Source organism: Castor canadensis, chromosome 10 (assembly GCF_047511655.1).
Source record: "Castor canadensis chromosome 10, mCasCan1.hap1v2, whole genome shotgun sequence".
In the NCBI taxonomy this organism is placed as follows: Eukaryota; Metazoa; Chordata; class Mammalia; order Rodentia; family Castoridae; genus Castor; species Castor canadensis.
This window is the reverse complement of record NC_133395.1, coordinates 78,711,670-78,735,130: the sequence shown is the minus strand read 5'-3', so window position 1 is coordinate 78,735,130 and position 23,461 is coordinate 78,711,670. Positions and strand designations below refer to the sequence as shown.

The 23,461-nt window shown below is 40.9% G+C and overlaps 1 protein-coding gene across 4 annotated transcripts in view; it reads left to right on the top strand.

Annotated features, from left to right (window-relative positions):
• The first annotated feature begins 15,542 nt into the window (after nt 1-15,542).
• Wasf3 (WASP family member 3) overlaps nt 15,543-23,461 on the top strand; it is a 132,629-nt gene continuing 124,710 nt past the window's right edge. For 2 of the 4 annotated variants that reach the window (XM_074043651.1, XM_020154338.2), the window contains exon 1: nt 15,543-15,699. The gene's annotated coding sequence lies outside the window, so the exon portion shown is untranslated. Of the gene's footprint in view, nt 15,700-16,033; nt 16,059-16,483; nt 16,509-23,461 lie in introns of those variants that run through there. The other 2 variants (XM_074043649.1, XM_074043650.1) reach the window with 2 other exon arrangements.

The following is a 23,461-nucleotide window of genomic DNA, read 5'->3' as shown; positions in this document are numbered from 1 at the left end:
GTTGAAGGTAGGGATGACAAGGGATGGACACCAGAACAGTGGATCCACATTTAGGAACTGATGTGAAGATAAGAAAGCAGGAACCAGTGGTCCCAGAAAGAAACAGGAAAGGAATTTTAGTCCTACAAAATAGCTTTTTGCTGACTACTTGATAAGGAATAGGTAGGCTACTCCTCAGTTTCATTTTAGGGGCATTTTCTTTCATTAAGGTATTCCATTCTCAGCTAATACTCTCGTGGTATTTAAAAATATCTCCCTCCAAGTGCTGGGGATGTAGGTCAGTGACAGAGTGCATAACTAGCCTGAATGAGGACTTTGGTTGATTTATTAAATTAATAAATAAAGAATATCTCCCTCAGACCATTGAAATCAGAGTCTCTGAAGGTAGGACCTAAGCTTTAAATTGCTAAAAAAAAAAAATCTTCCATAATGGTGATAAGAATGTTGCTAGAATTAACTTGCACCTCAACCCCTCCACACATACACACATCCATCCCCCACACTGCTTCTAGATTAATCTTTCTGATGCTCCAGAACCCTCCATTGCTCTCCATTTCCTTCTGAATTTGACCAGGTCCTTTACTAATTGCCGATGACATGTCACATCACAGACCAGCCCACCTTCTCACTCTCAGTGTCCATGGCTTACCTGCATTTCTCTTACTGCTGTACCTGCTGATTTTTCTGCCATGTTCTGGACACAGTTGGGTATCACCTGGTTAATTTCTGTAGTACGATGACCCTGAAAAGGGCAGGACTAGGATGGATCTTGGACAGAAATCAGGTACTTGGAAATCATGAAAGCAAATACAAGTGCACTCCAGAATCCCATCTCTTGTGAGATGGGAGTAGGACAAGTCTGAGATTCTAGCAGACAGAAGACCATAGGCTGGAACAAGATAGCTATGGACTTGTTGTTCAGGGAGCAGAGCTCTGGAAAGACTGATGGCTATGTGTGGCCTTCATCCTGTTCCGCCCCAGGTTTTCATACTAAGCAATCAGAAAGCTGCAATCCATGCCCCCTCTCCCAAGGTCACAGGATTTACCCAGGAAATATAGCAACAACTGTGGCCCCATGATCACTGAGTTGGCTACCAGACCCTCCAAGGGACAGGCCTTTTCACCTGGTCTACCTGTCCAGTGCCCTCCCACCTCTCTCCAAGCACTCAGGAGCCTGGGTCCAACTCCTGCTTTCTGGCAATTCACTTCCCCATCCCCTGGAAGCCCTAGGTGGCCTACTCTTGTATCTGCCTCTCCCGTTTCTTTGCTCTGCTATTCAGAAGCCCTTTCCAAGAATAAGCCCCTGAAAGAGACCCTCTTGGCTCCTGGCACTGCTTGGAATGGGATTGAATTAACCATGCCTTCTTCTGTACCATGTGAATTAGATTTGTCCTTGGGAACCCCTCTCCAAGGCTGTTTTCTCTGTGCTTACTTCATTCTGGGACTTGGTCAATTCCATAGGCTTCTTCCTTTGCTCAGATCCCCATCCCCCTTTCACCTGTGTGCTTCATACCTGGCCTCATCCAACCCCTGTTAATAAATAACACAGAAGGAGCCATCTGAAGTGATACCATAGAAAAGATTTGTTGGCATGGAAAGATGTTTTTATTGTGCTAAGTGGCAAAAGCAGATCACAAGATAGTTTGGGTTTGTGTGTGCTCATTCCAAGTCTGTGCATGAACAAAGATGGGCTGGAAGGATATTCATCAATATGTTGGAAGTGGTTGTCCATGGGGGGTAGAATTACAGAAGTCTTTTAATTTTCTTCTTTTTGCTTATCTCTATCATCAAATTATTCTACAATATCACTTTTTTCATAAGAAAAATAATAAAAAAGATGTTATTTTTACAAATACACAATGTAAGATAACTCCACGGATCCCTGGTTCCTAGAAATAATGCAAAGACTGAACTGGGAGCATTGCCCCAAGAGTAGAGTCAGATTTAGCAAATGGAGGTTACAGCCAAGTTCTATAATATTGGGCCTAAGCCCCAAAAGTAAGGGGAGAAGACACTTCAGACTGTGATTGTAAGCAGCATGCCTGAGTTTGCAGTCCAACCCACCACTTAATAGCTGTGCAATTCTGGGTAAATTAACCTGTCTGTGCCTTGGTTTTCTTTGTCGGAAAAAATGGGATAGGATTGTTTTGGGGCAATCTCATAGGAATATTTTGAAGGTTAAACAGACCCTATTATGTAGGAAGCACATATGGCACCCTGTAAAGTGCCCAAGCAGTGTTAGCTATTGTAGGAAAAGGCAGGCAGACCAGGGTAGAGAACCCACCTGGCCCTCCAATATCCTTAGCCTTAGCCCCTTTGTGTTCCTCTTTTTTTTGTCCCTGAAGCCTACCCATTCTTTCAACTCCATCTCAAAGGCACATCCATCACTAAAGCCTTTGTTTTCTGAACCTTTAACCAGGAGAGGTTGCACATGTTTCCCACTCCATCTGCCCCTCTGCACCATCTCGACAGTCCCAAACGTATCAGGGATGTACCTTCTCTGCCAGGTATTTGTGCCCTTGTTTCATTGGAGCTGCTCACAGAGGAACTGTATTATGCCTTACACACTGGAAAATGCATTAATTTGAGTCCAATTGCATGTTTCCAAGATGATCCATTTGCCTTACAAAAATTCTGATGGAAATCTCCGCCAGGCACCTGCAGCGTGTCAGGATTTACTGCTTTCATGGAAATGTGTTTAACTTGTTGCTTCATACATATATGGAAGATTAACTGCACACTTAAATTTGTGATCTTTGGTTACATGCAAAGGCTAAAAGTGGCAAGGAGTACCATCTGTGTCACCTTTGACACGTAGGGTTAGGGTATAAAAAAGATTTCGGGTTGTTTGAGTAAGCTGATATTTGGTCACTAACTAGCAAATGTCTGATGGTTATCTAAATGCTGAACAGCAATGGCAACTCATTTTTGAAAAATTTCAATGCGAGGAGCTGTGCAAAGCTGTGCTGTTGGCCTGTAGTCAGCAGCTTTATATTTGGAGAAGGAAAATGCTAAACTTGCTAGAGTTTTGTTTTATATTTACCTCCTACATGTCTTGGCAACTAAACTATAAATCGTTTGTTATTCTCCATCTAGACCATACTTCCTTTTCAAATATTTTTGTATTACATTTGCCAGAGACCCACAGAATCTTAATTGTGGTTCAAAATCTGTCAGCAAGAAGTGGCCAGAGTATTGAGCACCCATTCGCATAAGGCTATCTATATGTTAGCCACATATATTGAAGAGACATATCTGAAAATGAGAGTTCAATGTCATGTAGTTAACACATTTTATCTGGATTAACAGCACTTTACATCACCTCTTGCCTAAAGCCCACTGGATATTTATCAATGAGTGCTGTTGTTGCCATGAGCATGGAGTAGGTGCTCAATAAATGTTTACTGATTGATTGTCTTGTGTCATTTTTTCACCATCACTTTTAGAAAGGCAATGCATGGAGCATGCAGAAATAGTGTCTGCACATAAGGAGCCTACAGTGTCAACAGGACAAAAGACTTATGAATATGGGCTAAAGTAGGCAGACAAAATTAAAATGTGATGGCAGGCAGCGCACGGTTCTGGAACATGGTGTCCTGTGGTGAAAGGTAGAGCCCTACTTCTTTAAGGCATTTCAGAGCAGCAGAATATTGGGGTAATATGGAGGTGGTGGGAACTTGTCTGACCTGATGTTGACCCGTGAGGTCTTTATCTGGAAAAAACTCTGCTTTTCTTGTTGGCTTTCAGGGCTTCCTTAGCACATGTAGGAGGGAGTCAAGTCCAAACAGATGGATAGATGTCTGCTGAGTTTGAAAACAAACCCTTGAAACTGGGAAACTATGTTGATTGAAATGTGTAAAATTCTTGGAAGTGAAAATGTATTATTTATCAATTCTGAAAGGCTTTTAGCTTTCATTATGATGCCTAAAATACAGTAGGAATAATTTAAAAGGGGACAATGACTTTTTTTCAAATGGTTTGAAGAGAAATATCACTACAACCATGGTTGCAAGTGGGGATGAAGTGAGGAGAATAATAGATGTTGGATTAAATTTCAGATTTAAACTCTAGAGAAAAGAAGAGGAGGAAGATGAACAAATGGTAGGAAGATGGGAGAATGCTAAACAAACATTTATTACCAGCTCTAAATTTGGTAATGTAAGGTTTATGGCTCTTGCCTAAAGTTTATGTTCCAAAAACTCAGAATATCAGAAAGATTGTGGGGGCATTGATAGTTTCCTCAGCCTGGCTCAGCTTGACTTCTTCTGACTTCCATTGGTAATTGAGTGGGAAACTGCTTTTAGCAGGGTTTCACTGCAATAATCAATAAGTCATTACCTTTAGCTATATTTAAACCTGCAAGAACTGATGTGTAAGATCCTGGCAATTGTGATTGACACGTAGATGGTTCTTAAAAAATTGTTAAAAGTGATTATTTTAGATCTGGAGTAGATAGATGGATGGATAGATGGATGGTTGGATGGATGGATGGAAACTTTGTGTCTATACACATTTGTATGTAACAGCCTTCTTCCAAAAACATGATTTGAGAGGCATAGGAAGAATTCATTAGGATCCTAAATCAAGGTTAGGATTGAAATTTTTACAGGGACATCTAGAAACTGTTTCACCTGGTGATCTAGCTGCCAAGATGGTAAGAGAAAAGGGGTTAGTAATATTAAGGATGGATTTAAAAACACAAGGTGAATGTTAGCTCTTGATTTTCTTTCTGAAGTGGGAATCACAATTCCACCCAGTTCATGCTAAGTACCCTTCCTCCTGTTGGCTTCTCATAACGAAGCTTTGTCTGAACACATAAGATGCACAGTAAGATCTAGGTCTCAAATCAGCTTTATATTAAGTACTAGGTAAAAGTGCTAAAGTCCTGTTGATGGGCCAGCAGGTGTGGTTTTCTTTCAGCATCATGTCTCCTTCAGACACGAAGAGGGAATAACCATCTGTTGCAGAGAATGGGAACCACAAGAATGCTTCCTGGTATTATCAAGAGTTAAGTGAATCTCAAATCATATAAAAATCCCAGCAAAATGTGACTACTAATAATAGAAATGAAGCTAAGAGCTAATTAGTTTTAATATGTCCAAGTAATGTCATAACACAAGCTATTTTTTTCACCATCTATAGAAGATGGATGAAAGAGTCAGAGTCTAGCATTATTTAGTCTGTGTCCTGAGTAAACAAGTATCCTGAGCTGGTTGGGTAAAGCATGGTGCTGTGGGGACTGTAAGACCACTCTTGGTGAAGGGAGCTGTTGCAAGCAGACTCCTCACATTGTCATGGTGAAGACCAGATTCTATACCAGCAGGTTCCCAGCACACTGTGGACATCCAGAAAAGACACACATGCTCCACCTGTTTTTCTACCTGTTTCCATTTCTTAAGGGCAGCCCTGGCTAGACATACATTCTACCCAGGTAATTGATGTTTTAAAGTACCATTAATTAGTTATACATTGTTAGATTTACTCTCCTTATATCTTGTATTCTTTTCCTTTTATATTTTATTTTCTTAGTTACTTAATTTTAGGAGTCATATGTAGCTTAAGATTTTATTTTGAGGATCACAAGGACCAGGCAGGAAACATTAATACTTAAGGTGAGCCAGATCTAAGGCAGGAAAGCAGGAGGCACAGGGATTCTGGAAACCTGACTAGAGGATCCAAAGGAAATAAAATTGCAGCAAATGTCAAAGGTAAGAAGCAGGTGTTAACAGTGATCATTTCTGAGCAGGATTGTAGTTTGTTCTTTCTGCTCTTTGGTCTTCTAAAAGTCTTTTGCAGATGTGTATTGCTTTTGTAGTAATAGGAGGAAAAGTAAAAGCAATGACCTTTAAAACACTGTGCCTACCAGACACAACACATCTGCTGGCTGGTGTGACCTGCTGGTTCCAATGTGTGACCTTGATTTATTCCCACGAGGCAGGAATGAAGCCTGTCCTGCAGAGGAACTGGGGGCCTTGCTCCTTAAGTCTTCCTTATCTTCTCAGTCAAGCTTATGGCTTCCTTCCTCCCTATCTTCTTCTCATCCTTCCTTCCTTCCTTTCTTTCCTTTGAGAGAGGGTCTCACTATGTGGCGTGGGCTAGCTTTGAACTCACAAACTGCCTGCCTTAGCCTTCTCAGTGCTGGGATTACAGACAGTTACCACCATGCCCAGTTTATGCTTCCGATTTCAAGAATAGTTCTCCCATTAGTCACTTACCACATCTCATGAGTCCTGTCTGCAAAAATCACTTACCAGTGAACCTGAGGCAGTACTTGCTACATACCAAGAGCCACTTTTTCTTTTGAGTACCTGGATTCTTTTTATTTAATAGATATTTAAGTTATTTTTTCTTCCCCAGGTTGGCAGCTATGAAACTCAGAATAATGAACTGACTTTACCTACAATTCAATTATTACAGCATTATCTTAAAATGCCCAACCTATGTTTGCTTTTTCTTTGGCTCTTCACTACTCCTGTTTAATTAAATATGTATCATGAGACATTTAAAATCTTTGTAATGATTTAGGGTGTAAATAAATTTATTGATTAGATGAATGTGTTCAGCCTCAATTTACCTGTTCAGTCCCTGTTTATTTTTCCTCATTTTACTGGGGATAGAACTCAGGGCATCATGCTTGCTAGCCAGGCACTCTTCCCCTTACACCAAGGCCCCAGCTATTTTTTTCTGAATATTTTTAGAAAGGGTTTCACTTTTTGTCCAGGCTGGCCTGAACTGAGATCCTCATGTTTTATGCTTTATTTGGATTTGAGATTATAGGCTCACCACCATGTCCAGCTTTTTTCTATTGAGATGGGGTCTCATGAACTTTTTTGCCCTGGCTGATCTAGATCCATTGTCAGACAATCTCAGACTCTTGCGTAGCTGGGATGACAAGCATGCCAACATGCTGGTTGAGATGGGTTTCTCACAATCTTTTTGCCTGGGCTGGCCATAAACCTCAGTCTTGTCAATTTCAGCCTAATAAATATCTAGGATTACAGGCATTGTGCCTGGCTCTGTTCAGTCCCATTTCTGCATATTCTTTCCATACCTCTCTCTTACACCCCACCAATACCACACACACACACACACACACACACACACACACACACACACACACCCCTGAATGTCCTCCTGGGGCTGTCTATCTGAAATGAATAGTGAGCCTTACCTGAACTCACTGTCCTTCCTTTATGTCTTTGCATTTTGTATCAACTCTGTTCAGAGCTGGCTTGTTGGTTGGTCTCACTGATCCCTGTTATTCCTGAGATGTGAACTTAGAATTTCCTCCTTGAGAAGACTTCTTTAATTAGCTTTCTTCTCTTCTGCCTTTCTGCTTATGATGCTTTATCTTGCATTTTATGGAACCCTCCAGAATACAGTGTATTCAAAAGGTAGTCATCTGTTTGTTTCTCTTGATCTCCACTAAACTAGGAGCTCCTTGGTGGCTGAGACTTTTTATTTTTTGAATGCTTCCACTAAATGCAAAGAAAATGCTCTACATATGTTTGTCCACATTAAAACCAGAAACAAACCAAGGTTCGTTAGAAATCAGTGAGAGCACTTTTACAAGCATAGGTCTTTGGGTGGATTAATATATCTTTCATAGATTTTTATGTAGTCATTTAACCAAGCAGCAATACTAATGAATGGCATTGCCTACAATTGCTTGGTTTCCCCTGGAGAGTAAGGTTTCACTCCATTAATATCTGTTAGGATCAATCATTTGACTTGGTATGGATTGATCTCGTATTAAGTTTTGCAGAGAGGACAATTCAGTTGGACTTTCAGATTCTAATAAGCAAAGTTCTGAGCTGAAGTATTTTTGATTGTGTCATTTCTATCTTAATTTACACATCACCCAATAAACTTCCTTAGAATTCACCATAAAACATGACATTTTTTCAAAATTTGCTCTTCCTGTAGTCCACCCTGTGTGTAATAACATTCATCCTCCTCCCAGGAAGCTTTAAACCATGAAAATCTCTGACATTTTAATCTCTTTCACCTCTTATATACAGTTAATACCCAAATCCCCTAGAGCCTAGTGACATGTTCCATTTCTGCTCTTTTGTTTTCCCTTCTTTTTTTTTGCCACTTTTTCAGTTGAAACCTTCATTACCTGTCACTTACTTGAGAACTTTATAATTCATTTTCTTGGCTTCTATGTTAGTCAGCATTCCACCATTGTAATAAAATACCTGAGATAATCAACTTATAAAGATAAAAGGTTTATCTTGGTTCAAAATGTTAGAGATTTCAGTTCATGATGGCTTTTGGGACTATGGTAAAGCAGCATATCATGCTGAGAGCATGTGGTGGAACAAAGGTGTTCATCTCATGTCTAGGAGGCGAAAAAGAAAAAGGAATGAACTGGGGTCCCACAATCCCTTTTGGGGCAAGCCCTCAATGACCTAAAGACCTCCTATAGGCTCTGTCTCTTCAAGTTTCCCCAACCTCTCAATGGCACTACAGTGGGGACCAAGCCTTTACCATCTGGATCTTTAGGGACACTTAATATCCAAATTATAACAGCTTGTATCACTCTTCTTCAATGACTGTACTTGGATGATAGAAATCTTCACTAAGTACACAGCAACTTATTTCACCCTTCTCACCATCAATCTGGGCTCCACCTGAAGGTTCCAGATACTTCCTTGAATAGATAAACTGCCTTCAGAGAATCCTATTGTCTATGCAGAGCTTCCTAGCAAGATATTAGTTAAATCCTAATCTCTTTTGTTTTATCCACAACTTTGTCCAGCATTTCTCCAACTTCTTCCCCAATGCCATTTCTTGCTCTGCAATGCCCTTCTCCAACAATCTCTGCTTGTCAAAATGACATCTAACCTCTTATGATTCAACTTAAATGCCACCTCTTTCATGCTTGTACTGGAATAGATATATTTCCCTCTCTATGATGCTCTAGTGGATTTCAGTTTACAACCTACTCTTCTCCTAGAACCCACCATATTTTTAATTAACTTACAATTATTGAGCTTGATTACAAGTTTAAGATTCTCCTTCAATGCTGTGGGATTCCTCTTGATGGTAGAAAGAAATATTGTGCTTAGCTTGAAATTCTACAGACCACCTCACAGATTGTTTCTCCTTTTATAAATGTTTGTTGAATAGTTAACACTTTGTAGTAGCTAAGAAAGTTAATGATCTCTTGTGAGTAGGGAGGACTAATATAACTGACATAGAGATCACAAAGCTAAATAATACCTAGTCCTTGAACTGGGAACTCAGTCAGTCAGGAAATCAGGGATTTATTAATATAAAAATCCTCCTCTGTGATCCCAGGCAGGTCATTTAATTTCCTTATATCTTAGATAACTAGTCTGTAAGGTATCTTCTATTCAAGGGCTTTCCTAAGGGAAAAATACAAATTAACAAATACCCAAATCTGTTAAAATCTTTATGCTTTGTAAGCAAAGCCACTTCATAACAATCCAGATATATATGGGCTTGGAATGGTTAAGTAGAAAAAGGCCCAGGCCCTGATGGTCAAGGAGAATTTGATAAGGAACACAAGTTATTCAGGTAGCATCATCTGGGAGTTATTTTCTTTCTGCTAAAAGCCCAGGTGGCTTATATAATTCTACCTCACCACAGCATGGATATAAAAGCCAATCCTAGGTGACTGTAGCAGGTAATTTTCCAGAGTGTGTACTGCAAGAGAATGTTGTTTCTTTTAAGAGCAAATTAGGAATAGTAATAACCCCAGCAATAAAGTAAAAACTCTGTAGTTTAATAACCAAATTTGGACGAATAACTTCAATTTTTGTAATTATATATATATATATATATATATATATATATATATATATATATACCATACACATGGTTCAAAAAGTATCTGAGTCCCAGATAAAGATCAATTTCAAGGAAGGCCTATGTGGGGCCAGCAGAAAGTCATAGCTTTCTCAGCTACATCATGCTACAGAGGATGATTAAAAAAATAATAATAATTCTTTATTGGAAATCATAGGCTCATCCAACACCTATATTGTTTGTTCAAATATGTATAATGAACTCTAGCCTCATAAGCTTTGATTCAGTCATTTACAAGTAACTGTTTTGTGTTTATAAAATACTGACTTGAAACGTATTTCCTTCAGGCAGTTTTGTTAATCCGCCTTCTATCACTATAAAAAATACCTGAGATAATCAGCCTATAAACAGTAAGTGGTTATTTTGGCTCAGTGTTGGATGTTTCAGACCATGATGGATTGACCCCACTGCTTTGGGCTTGTATTGAGGCAGCACATTAGGGGTTAGCACTTGGTGGACAAATACCATTCACATCATGGCCTGGAAGCTAAAGAGAGCAAGGAGGGGCCCCATCGTCTCATATTCCCCTTCCAGGGTATGTTCCTGATGACTTCCTAGTCCCACATCTTAAAGTGGTATCACCTCCTAGGAGTACTACCCTGGGGACTAAGCCTTTACCATACGGTCCCTGGGAGGACATTTAAAATCCAAACTACAGCAGCAATAAGGAAATGGGTCTTATAAATCAATAAGTGCAAATATGGAGGGGGTGGTGAACTAGAGGAATGATTAATATTCACTGGTCATTGTACAAGCTACTCTTATGCTCATTTGTATGAGGGAAATAGAGGGGAGGGCTTGGAGACATTAAGCTACTTTCCCAAGTAAACAATGGATTTGGAACTTAATCCTACTTGGTTTGATTCATGAGTTCATGTTCTTTGTATCCCATCCTCTGCCACCTGATGTTTTGAGGTTCAGAGGAGATGGTCAAGGAGTGTCATCTAATTATGGCCTATGCTTATCTTACTGTACCACATTTAGCAGCCAGGTAACTTTAGATCCAAGTGCTCTCCCTTCCCCCACCCTCAGCAAGGCCCGGACTGTGTGTTTGTTGGATGAGTGTCAGGAGAAGCTGCTCAGTGTCCGGTGGGCTGGGCAGTGTGGGAGCAGGCAGCATGCACTGGTCAGGGCCCTTGGAGCACTACAAACTGCAGCCAACAGCCACCTGCGCCTCCTTCCTTTTTTACCTTCTGATAACTTTCTTTGCCTTAAAATAAGATTAATGTCAATATGCTTCCCTCCTCTCATATTTCTGGAGAAGATTTCATTCTTGTGAGATGTGAATATCTATATGGGTGTATTTATATTACTCTACTGTCAAGATAAAAATAGATACTATCCTTTAAAAGAAGTATGTTTAGAAAGATTTATATATGGAGCTAAATTAATTTCTGAGAAACTAAGGTATTTTAGTCATTATTTCGCTTCATTCTGGAAACAAGTACAAATGAACACGTCAAAAACTATGACAATGATGCTTCTATAATTTGATTTCTTACATATTCTATTTTTAATTAATAACCACTCTGTATTTATTCTTTAGTTTCCCCAAAGTGTGACTGAACTCAGCTTCTCATGTAAAATAGTTTGTAATTTTTATGTAAGATGACATGTTATTAAGTAAAAAGAATGGCAATTGTTTTTCCACTAATGACCTAGTCATGACAAAGAGTACTAGGCAAATCACTGAGCAAATGTCTAACTCATATATTGTTTTGAAAGAGTCACTTTGTCTTCACCATCAAATTCCAAGTCAAGATGACACTAGAGCTGCATATACTTTAATTTTGGAAATTTATCTTAGATTTTGACCATGCAAGGAACAAAGATGGCGTATTTAAGAGGTTTTAGAAATGTCATTTTGAAAATCTTATAGGATTATGATTGAGAGCTGTTCAGTTATCAAAATAATACTTGAAAGTTTCACCCCAAGCACTTGTGGGCCTGGGACTGCCTACACCCTGTGCTGCTTACACATGACTTCAAGGAATAGTAATGATCTCTTGCCAGTAATGGTCATCACCAGAATTCTCCCCACCATGAATGCCCTATCTCCACCTGACTTGCTCTCAAATTTAATTTTAGTACTTCAGCATAATACCAGCTCATGGGGATAACAGCATGGTATATGAAGTTGGTTAAATATTTACAGGGAAAAAAGGAAGGTGTAATGAAGTCTTGAGTGGTTACAGGTGCCATATCTCCATGATCCCATTCTGCGTGTCTCTTATATGACAAAACAGTCAAGAAAATTGATCTTGGAGATACATATATTTAGTGTTATGGTGTGGATCTTAAATGTCAGTCAAAAGCCCACATATTAAAGGCATGGTCACCAGCCTGTGGCATTATTGGAAGATGGTAGAACCGTTAAGATATCTACTGGGAGGAAGTAGGTCATTAGGGGCATGCCCTTGAAGGGGATTTTGGGATTCCCATCCCTTCCATAATGGTGTTCATTAAACAAGACCTTAAATCTTCCTTTATGTTTGAAAATTTCCAACATAAAAATTTATAAAAACTTAAAAATAACCTATGTGATGAAGAACTTCTAAAGATTTACCAGTAGTTGAAGGGGGAATGGAATATGTGACTGTAATAGAAGTCTACAAATAAAACAAAGGTGCTCATTCTAAAAAAATTCTCTTCATTGTGTTAACCATGGTTCCTATTGGATTTTTTTTGGTGTTTATTAATGACTAATTCATTTATTATTTTTTTCAGTGATTTAGGATTTACAGATTAACTGATAGGTAATACACAGAGTTCCATGTATTCTCTCCTAGTGTTTCCTATCATAAACATCTTGCATTAGTGTGGTATATCTGCTACAACTAGTGGACCAATATTGATGAATTTTTATCAACTATAATCCACATTTTACAATAGAATCCTTCAGGTTTTAACAAATATGTGACGCATGTTCATCATTACAGCATCACAGGAGTAATTGTACTGTCCTAAAAATCTGTGCTCAACCTGTTCAATGCCCCTTCTTCCCTTCCCCTGGCTCTTGGCAAACTCTGGTCTCTTTATTCTCTCCCTATTTTTGCCATTTCCAGAATTTCATATATTTTCAGACTAGCTTCTGTTATTTAGCTACATGCATTTAAGGTACCTCCAAGTCTTTTTTGTGATTCAATAGCTGAATAATATTTCATTATGTGCATAATACCATAGTGTGTTTATCCATTTACCCAGTGAAGGACATCTTAGTTTCTTCCAGTGTTTGGTGACTACGGATAGCATTCAGGTATAAGTTTTTGGGTGGGGCTAAGCTTTCAACTCAATTGGGTAAAATCCTGGAAGTATGATTGTTGGATCTTATGGTAAAATTATGCTTAGCTTTGCATGAAATTGCCAAACTGTCTTCCACAGTGGTTGTACCATCTGGCATTTCCAGCAGCAATGAATGAGCAGTCCTGTTGCTTGTAGGGTGTATCTTTGCCAACATTTGGGATTACTATATTTTTGGTAGATGTGTTGTGCCATTTCATTTTATTTTAATTTGTCATTCCGAGCACATACTTATTTGCTCTTTTTCTATTGCCATTGCTATTTTGTTGAAGTGTCTGTTCCGATCTTTCATTTTTTTTAAATTGGGTAATTCTTTTTCTTACTGACATTTCAGTGGCTTTTTTTTTTGTAAAGTGGGTCTTTTCATGATGCAATACTTAGAAGAGCAGGCAATTTGTGAGATTATGGCAAAAAATCACCTGACAAGGACAATAGAGCCAATGGCTAGAAGAAAGCTGAGACACATGGTGCCCTGGAGATGCTGCACAAGCCCTCAGGGATCTCCAGACTTTCTTGGTTTTGTGATATGATGTGCCCCTATCTGGCAAGCACTTTAATCAAGTTACTGTTACAGGTAAAACAATATACTCCCCAATTCAGCAACATTTTTCAAGCACTTACGAAGGTAGACATACCAATTAGTGACTGGTACTTGCCCCGTAACAAGGATACTCTGAGTAATCTGTATTTAAATGACTAGTTCATTGATATAAAATATTTGAAATAATTTTGTTATATTCTGGACACAATGCTAAGAATAGAATTATATTTACTACATATTCAACACTGTCCTAGGCATTATGAGGGGAGAAAAGAAGAGGATAAAATAAGGACTTTCTCATGGGATTGAGGTCTAATTAGAGAGAACACTGACCTTGTATGAAACAATCCTAACACTCCAGGACGGTGTGATGAAGGGCCAGTAGTGAGTGCAAAAGTCTGGCAGCCCCTCATAGAAGGCAGGTGTTACTGGAGAGGGGGAGAGCCAGGAAAAAAGTAACTAGTAACTCTGAAAACGCACTCCAGGTATACTATGCCTTCATATTTTTGTGTTCTAAATCCGTGACCTAAATATAGACATGGCAGCTATTCTGGGTAAGCCAAGATGAAATGAAGTCATTTTAATTTGAATGTCAATTCAGCTTTGGATTCAGCAGACATTTATCACTTCACTATCAATATTTCGAATACTGGGACAGTGTAATCATTCACTAAAATCCTGTTTACCTTATCAAATACCAGTATATTTAATTTTGGCACAATACTAAATCTAAATATATATAATCGGAAACAGAGCTTTTAAAATCCTTCCTTTAAAAATGGTGTAGATTAATAGATTATTGACATAATAGACATTTAATGAAGAGGGTACATGATTTTTCTGTCTTTCTGGTGCCGCAAACTTTGCTAAAATTGTTAGTAACTACTATGCAGCGCTCTGTTTTAAATTGCTGTTGCTAACAATTTAATTGCTGGAACAGATGTGAATTGTTAACACGTATTTGTAAAGACAACAGCGAGACAAGCTGAATTAGTTTTTCTCGGACTCTTTATGGGATTTGAAAGTTCTTTCCTAAAAGTTTTCCCATATGGTTACAAATAAGTTTGTAAATACAAAGAGACACACAAATAAAATACATGTAACGTTTCGGTGTTTTAAAATAAATTTCCTTTGGGACCGAGAACATACCTTGTCTTTTCTGACTTCTCTTCCTTTCCCCCTCCTTTCTTTCCTTAAATCTATTTCAGCCTCGGTCATCTGGTACCACTTGGTCATGTTCTGTGTTGGTAGGTTTAGGAATATCCTGTGTTTATTAGGTATTACGGTTTTTCTCATATGTAATGTGGATAGAAATTGGAGACAGGGCTAATAAAAAGCGAAGAAGACTCTGTAGAGAACGGAGAAGGGAACATTTTGAAGGCAAAGTGTTAAAGGATTTGAGCAGGGCATAAAACCAACTGATGTCAGGGCTATAATCCTCTCAGGGGTGACTGAAAACTCAACCCTGCAGGGTGTTTGAGAACAGACTGGTAAACAGACCTCTGCTCCAGGAGCCCTCAAAACCAGGTAAGAATAGAGTATAGGTGGAACTCAAAGGGCCCTCACTAGGGATACAAGGGCCTCCTGGGTGATTTCAGCCCAAAATATCCCCACCTTTCCATGTTGAGAGAGACTCCAACCAAAGCCTCATTCCAGAGCGGGGGCGGAGAACCAAGGGTAAGAGCCACCTCCTCCGCAATCCCCCGCCCCCCGGCGCCGACGCTCCGCGCTTCTGCTGGCTTCCCGTTGGTCGAGATGCTCGCCAATCCTGGAGAAGCGGCCCAGAGAATGGACTCTGGTTGGCGGAGACGGCGCTGAGCCCCCCCCCCTTCAGCTCCGATCGGGCCCCCAGCCGGGAGGGGGCGTGGCCGCGGCTGTGGCCCGGCCGGAGGCGGCGTCGCTGGCGCCGTGCGTGTGGTGTGCTGCGGTGCGGTGCGGGCGGGGGCACCGGGCGGCCGCGGTGCAGCGGGACCATGGAGCTCGCAGCGCAGCCCTGGTACCGGCAGCGAGACCGCGGACCGGTGAGTGCGGGATGCGGTCGGCCCGGCTCCGCGGTCCAGGCGCCTTTCCCCGCTCCGGGCCAGACTGCTGCCGGGGGAGGGGAGGGGCGGGCGCGTGCCAGGTCCCCCGCGGCCCCACGGTCAAGTGAAGTTGCAGCATCGCGTTGCGCGCGCTCTGCCTGGGCCCATTGCGGGCCGAGGCGCTGCTCCGCAGCCTGGCTGCGTCCGCGTGTCCAGCTCCCGCGCCGGCCCAGATTCCCGCCGTAGTCGCGCGGCCCGGCTGCCCTTCTCGCGCGCGCGCCCTCCCGGCCCTCCAGCCCCTGCTCTGCCCAGCACACGGTCTCCGGACGCGGGACAGACTCCCGCTCGCCTTGCCTCAGGTGGCGCCCGGGCCTCTCCTTGCGCCCCACTCACGACTCTCCTCGCTGCCCATCTCCAGGGACCTCAGCGTGCATCCCTCCATCCCTGGTGCCTCCGCGCGGCTAGCTAAAATCTGGCTGGGTCGCCGCGTGCCCGCCGCCTCCCGGATACTGCCCTGCCGGGCCTCGGCCGTGCCCTCTTGCTGCCAGCGTGCGTGGCGGCTGCAAGCTCCCCTCCCCCGGGCTGTAGGGCGCGGGGTGCCCGGCCTCTAGGGCCGACTTGGCTGTCCTAGTGCAGAGAGGAACGTCGGGGTAGCCGGCCGGAGTGCGCTGCGGGCGAGGGGAGAGCTACGCCGCCCGGATGGAGGGTCCCCACCATCATTCCGCAGGGACTGTCCCTGCGCCCTCGCCGCCTGGCCCTCCAGCAGCCTCCGCGCTAGAGCTCGGGAGTGCAAAATCCGTTAGTCTTTGGTACTTAACCGGCAATGGCTATTTCTTCTTGGTTTGGCCTCTCTGAAAGGAATAGTTCCCTACTGGAGAGAAGAGTTCTTAATTATTAAGAAACTATGCGACGGGACTGAGATGAATGGGAGAATGTCATTCTCTTCGCTGCAAATGGGTGGAATAAGGAATCCTTTCTCACTTGGGGAATTCATTTTTAATTTGTTGACTTACTTCCAGCAATGATTTTTGAATTTTCAAAAGCTGAAAACTTCTTAGAAGGGCTCGTTTTTTTGTATTGAAGTTCTTAAAATCTAGTGCGTAATGGGGCGTGATATTTTGACTTTTAAGATTGAGAATACATATTTTATTAGGGGACAGGATAACCGTTTGAATAATTTGCATTTTAAAAGTTAGGTTTGTCTAAAACTTAAATGTCTGCAACTCTATATCTAAACCAAGCTCAGTGTTACACTCACTTATTTTTCTGTCAGATCGAGGGGAAATTCTATTGGAACATTGGCAATTTTATCTTGTATTTGTTTTTACCAAACTTTCCCTGTCTAGAAGTGAAACAATGCAGTGATTCTTTACAGTTAGTTCTTTTATCTACTTCAGAGGTTAAACAAGAGAAAGCTGCTTTGACCTTTCCCAAAGGCAGTTCTCATTGTGTCCTCTCTGCCTTCTCCCAGCGTTCTAAAAGCTTCTCCGTAGTACTCATTTTTCTTCATTTTAAAGGTCTTCTGAATTGATATTTACAAAGGATTTGGTTTTGGATGTTTAAAGCTCACGAGGTTACAAAGTTTGGTTGACTTTGTGTATTGACTGTATTTGTGTGGGACTGTATTTGTGTGGGTCTGTATTCGTGTTTCCTTAAAACAGCAGAAAGAAGCTCGTTCTGGAACTATCTACATATAAACATTGTCTTTGCAATTCCAGTTACTTATGTGAAGTTACTTAATAGCATAGTTTTATCTATTTTAAATTTATGACCTATATGTCAGTGATGTGGTATGTTAATTTCAAAAAGTCTGAAAGTAGAGATGGAACACGTTTTCCAATTGTCAGTGTGTCTTTATAGCCATACTTTGCAGTTCCTATAGAAACCTACATGTGACTTTTTTTTTTTTTTGGTAATTGGGATGTTTTGATTAAAACAATTGCATAGTATAAGTATTAAAAGAATTGTCGGTACTTGTGGGCCAGCACTAGTGCTTTTCTTTAGATTCCAAGAATTTTCTTTGAAGAGTACAGGTTATGTTTTTCACTTGGGAGTGGTTTTACATTGATGTAAATTACTCACCTTCTCTTAGTCTTTTTCTTAAGCACTTTGCAGTCACTCCCCCCACCCCCGGGAAGCTTTACTCTTGGGCATTTGGAAGCAAATGATGCTTACAGTCCATGCACTGTTCTTCAGGGATGGTTCTTTATCTGTGACTTAATCCTATGTTGGCAATTCAGAAATATTCTACTCTACTTATATATAACTAATGCATATTGTAAAAGACATATTAAGGTACATGGAGTAAAGTCTTGGTTCCCTTCCTCCCTTCTGTTGTCACTCCACTCTTGTTTCTTCAGGAGTAATCTTATTAGTGTGGGAAATACCCATCCAGGTTCTCCCCCCCACAATGACCTTTCATATTCCAAAAGCATTTAGGGAATGACTACTAAGTACCAGGCACTGTCATAATCACTGGAGTTGCAGAAATAAGAGATGAGAGCTTTCAAGATCTTCATAATCTTTCAAGACAGACAATTACTGTGCAGTGTGATAAGTACTGTGGTAGAGTCAGTAATGAGCCAGGGAGGGGTCTCATATGGATGACCTAACGCATTTATGCACTTGTTTTAAACCTTAAGTACCCATTAGAGTTTATAGTGTATGTGGGAAGACAGTGGGAAGACAGTGATAAACAGATATCTCTGTTAGTCCCTGATAAGCTTGCTGTTCAGGTCTCAGACATTCTAACCATTGGTTACAGTGCAGGTCCTGAAAGGGGCCATCTACAGAGCTCAAATGAGGACTACAAGACCAGAGTTTAGGGTCTGTTCTGAGAGATGAGAGCCTTCCAGAGGAACAACATTCAAGAGAATTGGTCAAAGTCTGGTTTGAGGAAAAACTGTACAAACAGGTGGCCAGGGTGCATTGGAGCAACTGAAAACAAACAACACAAGTTTAGTATGGGGTTGTCGTCAGGTGCAAGGACAGAAAAAGTGGCAAGAAGTGAGACAGAATACTTATTGGCAATACAGGCCATTCTGATGTGTGGCGTTTGTACTTATCTGTGGGTAGTCAGAGACAGTTGAGTTCTGAGCAAAAGAGGAATGTAGTTAGATTTGCTCTTTGGAGAATGAGTTAGAAGGAAGGCTGGAAGGAGAGTTGAGTAGATAGAATTGCTGGGATTTGGTCCTTGGTTGAATGAGTGTGTGTAAGACAGGAGAGCTGGGAGAAGGTGGCTTTTAAGGCAGTGCCTGGTTGTTGTGGGTGGCTCAGATTGGTGACGGCACCATGCTTTCATGCTTAAATAGGAGCAGCAGCATGCAATTGTGGGAAGAAGATGAAGGGTTACACTTGGCCAGGTAAAGTTTCACGTGCCAGTGGGACATGGTTGGCTACATTAGGGATCTGGATATCAGGAGATATCTGGAACAGAAATAGAAATTCAAGAGTGCCTAGCACAGATCCCAGACTATGATTGAGATGCTGTAAGGAAGTCACAGGGAGAATGAATGTTTTAAATTGTTGAAGAAAGCAGTCATACTTCATATCTGTCCATCCCTGTGAAACTACCATCTCAAGATAGTAAAGTTCTAACCTACACCATACTCCTTTACTATTGAGAAAACATCTTTGTAAAGAGGTTTTGTTTTGTTTTGTGGTATTGGGGCTTGAACTCAGGGTCTTCACTGTGAGCCATTCTACCAGCCATATTTTTGTGTGAAGGGTTTTTTTTTTTTTTTAAGAAAGGGTCTCGTGAACTATTTGCCTGGGCTGGCTTTGAACTGCGATCTTCCTGATCTTTGCCTGCTGAGGAGATAGGATTGTAGATGTGAGCCACCAGCACTTGGCCTTAAAGAGTTCTTTTTTTTTTTTTTTCTCTCTCTTTATCGTTTTTACATTTACTTACATGTGTATACATTGTGCCCCTCCCCCCCAGGCAGAACCTGTTCCACCCTCTTCTTGTATTTTGCTAAGGAGAAAACATAAGAGATAATAAGAAAGACATATTGTTTTTGCTAATTTGGGATAAAGATAGCTATACAGAGAGATTCCTAGTGTTGCTTCCATGCACTTGTGTATTGCAACCCACATTGAGTCATTTCTGCCAGACCTCTTTTGCTACTTCCTACTTTCTGGTCCCCTTCCCATAGTGGCCTCTGCCAATTTTAGATTACTTTATTTGCTCCTCAACAGGGAGCACATCAACCACATTCAAGTTTTAGGTTTTCTTTCCTTTCTCTATTTCTCCCGTGCGTGTTTTCCCCTTAGTGTATTGTATGACCCATGTTCAGTAATATTACTGCATTGGTTTTGGGTCTATAATCTGCATATGAGGGAAACATGGGAGTTTTGGCCTTCTAAGCCTGGCTAACTTTGCTTAAGATTATGTTCTCTAGTTCCATCCATTTACTTGCAAATGACAAAATTTCATTCTTTGTGGCTGAGTAAAATTCCATCATGTATAAATACCACATTTTCTTGATCCATTCGTCAGTTGTGGGGTATCTTGGCTTGGGTATTGTAAATAGTGCTGCAGTAAATATGGGTGTGCAGGTGATTTTGTAATAACTTGAGTTGCATTCCTTCAGATATATCCCTAGGAATGATATTGCTGGATCATATGGCAGATCTATGTTTAGTTTTTTAAGGAGCCTCCATAATGTTTTCCAAAGTGGCTGTACTAGCTTGCATTCCCACCAGCAGTGTATGAAGGTTCATTTTTCCCGGCATCGTCGCCATCATTTGTTGTTGGTGGTGCTCTTGATGATAGCCATTCTAACAGGGATGAGGTGGAATCTTAATGTGGTTTTGATTTGCATTTCCTTTATGGCCAGGGATGGTGAGCATTTTTTCATGTGTTTTTGGCCATTTGAATTTCTTCTTTTGAGAAAGTTCTGTTTAGTTCAGTTGCCCACTTCTTTTGGTTCATTGATTTTTGGAGAGTTTACTTTTTTGAGCTCTCTGTATATTCTGGTTATCAGTCCTTTGTCTGATGTATAGCTAGCAAACATTTTCTTCTAGCCTGTGGGTGTTCTCTTCAATTTAGAGGCTATTTCTTTTGTTGCACAGAAGCTTTTTAATTTCATGTAGTCCTATTTATCCATCGTTTCTAAAGAGGGGGTTTGGTGGTTACTGTACCATGTGAAAATCAGTGTGGAACAGGAAATTGAGAGGGACCACAGATGAGCTTAGGGATTGTGCAGAGAGATGAGAAAAGCTTCTGAGAGGAAGTATGCAAAAAGGAATTGATCAAAATGTAGATTTGAAGAAGAAAAAAGTGTACAAAGAGATGGTCAAGGAAAATCAACCTGGAACAGAAAATGAGGGAGGTGGTATCCAGCCTGACTCCAGCATTTGAGATATTGTGCAATGCTCAATAGGTGCATGTGTGCCATTAGTGATTATTTAAGAATAAGATAACAATTATGTTTTTACTCAGTTGAAGTGTACTTTTTCAGGTGGATACTAAATTGTTTTGACATAAGTACTTAACATCAACAGTTTAGTAGGCATTTCTTTTGGCCTGAGACACCAAGCGAACACCTCTGTCTTTGCCTGTATTTGTTGTGGAGGCTAGTGGAGCATGTGAGCTTATCCAAGGAGCACTTGTAGAGTAAGAAAAGGAATGGGGTAGCATGAGACCTGAGGAACTCTTGTATTTGAAAGATAGGTACACCAAGGCTGAAAAAGAGGAGGTCGTGGGTCCAAGGGAACCTCAGTTAAGAGGGAGTGTTTGGCAGCCTGGATCTAGAAGGCTTTTGTTGTACCAGTGGTCCATAGTGAGTGGGAGTCAGGAAGTGGAGCCCCAGAGTGTACAGACTGTCTAAGAAATGTGGTGGTGGTGTTGAGTAGTGGTTACAAGGAGGGCAAGTAAAGAGGGAGCCTGTTGGTTTTTGGCTTTGGTTTTTATGTGAAAGGCTTTGAGCATGTTCAAACGCTGGCGAAGAACCAGCAGTATTCAAGGGAGAGGGTGTTGGAGAGAGATCCCACTACTTGGTGGTGTAAAGATGTCCATTGAGCTCAGCCCTGGAATATATGGTTAGTGATCTTGGCAATGAGTCTCTTGAGCCTTGTTGAGTGCCTTAAGGAGTGAAGGTGCTAAGGGAGGGGAGCCAGTCAGGACAGGCAGTTCATCTCTCAAACCTGACTATGGAAAAAAGGGCATTCACTAGACATAGGCATCTGGTACAGGATTTTTTTTTTTTTTAAGCAGTGAGTTTATTATTTTTTAGTATTTATTTTAAAAGAACATATTTTTCTTCCTTTTCAGGATGGTGGTTTTAGGACTGTTTGGTTCTTCTCAGGATGGGTTTCACTGACCTGGCCTTACCTTTCGCTGGGAGCCCCTGAATTGTGGCCAACTCTTCCTCCTATGCTGTTCTGTTCGCCATTTGATGAATACTCTGCCTATTGGTGCCAGCTTTTCGCTTACCTGATGGCCAGCTGGGCTGGTTTGTTTTGTGACAGCCTGTCCTCCTATCTTGGTAGATGTCCTTAGATAGAATGTTATTTCCGTGCTCAGATTTCACTCCTAATCCTTGAAGCCAGCCCTGCTGTTCCTTCTTTCCTTGGATCTGTGCCTGTTCTTTGGTTAGTTCTTTTTTGGGGACTTTTTTTTTTTTTTTTTTTTTTAACATTTTAGACATGTCAAACATCCTAGGGTATTTTCTCATCTTTCAGGTTAAGCTTCTAGGCCTTGGCTCTGAGCTTAGCACCTGGGATCATTTTTTAATTTTGTACTTTTTGAAAATTTCCCTAGGGCCTCTTTGTAGGGTAGCCTAACCTCCTGGAGCAATGGTCTTAAAATTGACCTAAAGATCTCTTCTGTCATGTTACATGTTCCTGAACCTTTTCCCCATTTTATTTCATATTTTTCTTTCTTTTAGTTTTTGTTTTGTCTTTTCAATTAGTATGTTAATCACCTTCCATTACTGTAACAAATACCTGAGATAACCAACTGATAACAGAGAAAAGATTTATTTTGGTTCACAGTTTTGAAGGTCTCAGCCCCTGATTGCTTTTACAGGTCTGTGGCAAGGCAGTACATCAAGGTAGGAGTGTGTGAGGGAGCAAAAATGTTTCCTTCATGGCTGGGATTTGAATGGGAGAAGAGGAAGAGACTGGGTTTCCACAGTACCCTTGAGGGCTCACCCCAGTGACCTAAAACCTCCCACTAGGCCCCATCTCTTAAAGTTTTTACCACCTTTCAGTAGTACCACTCTGGGAACCAAATCTTTAATACGTGGAACTTTGGGAACATCCCAGGTTCAAACTATAGCAGTCAGTTCATAAATATTTGAATGCCTATGTGTCTCAAGCACTTTTCTAGTTATTGGTGATATGAGTGTCTAATGTGACCAAACTTCTGCTCTCAGAAAACTTATACAGATTCAGTATCATCCAAATTGCTTGAGACTAGAAATGTTTTGGATTTTTTTTTTAATTTGGAGTATCTGTTTATACATAATGATATGTCTTAGGGTTGAGCTCTAAATCTAAACAGAATTCATTTGTTTCATATATACCTTATATATAGCCTCAAGGTTATGCAATATTTTAAATAAATTTGTACTTGAAGCAAAGTTTCCTGATGGTATCCTGCTTAAAATGTTTTGTTTTTTGAAGCATTTTAGAGTTTGGATTTTTAGATTAAAGTGGTCAACCTACATTCTAGTGAGGTAAAACAGGATCAGTGGTGCTGATTAGCTTATAAACTCCTGAAGGGCAGGAACCAGATAGCAAGGTGCTGGTCAGTGCT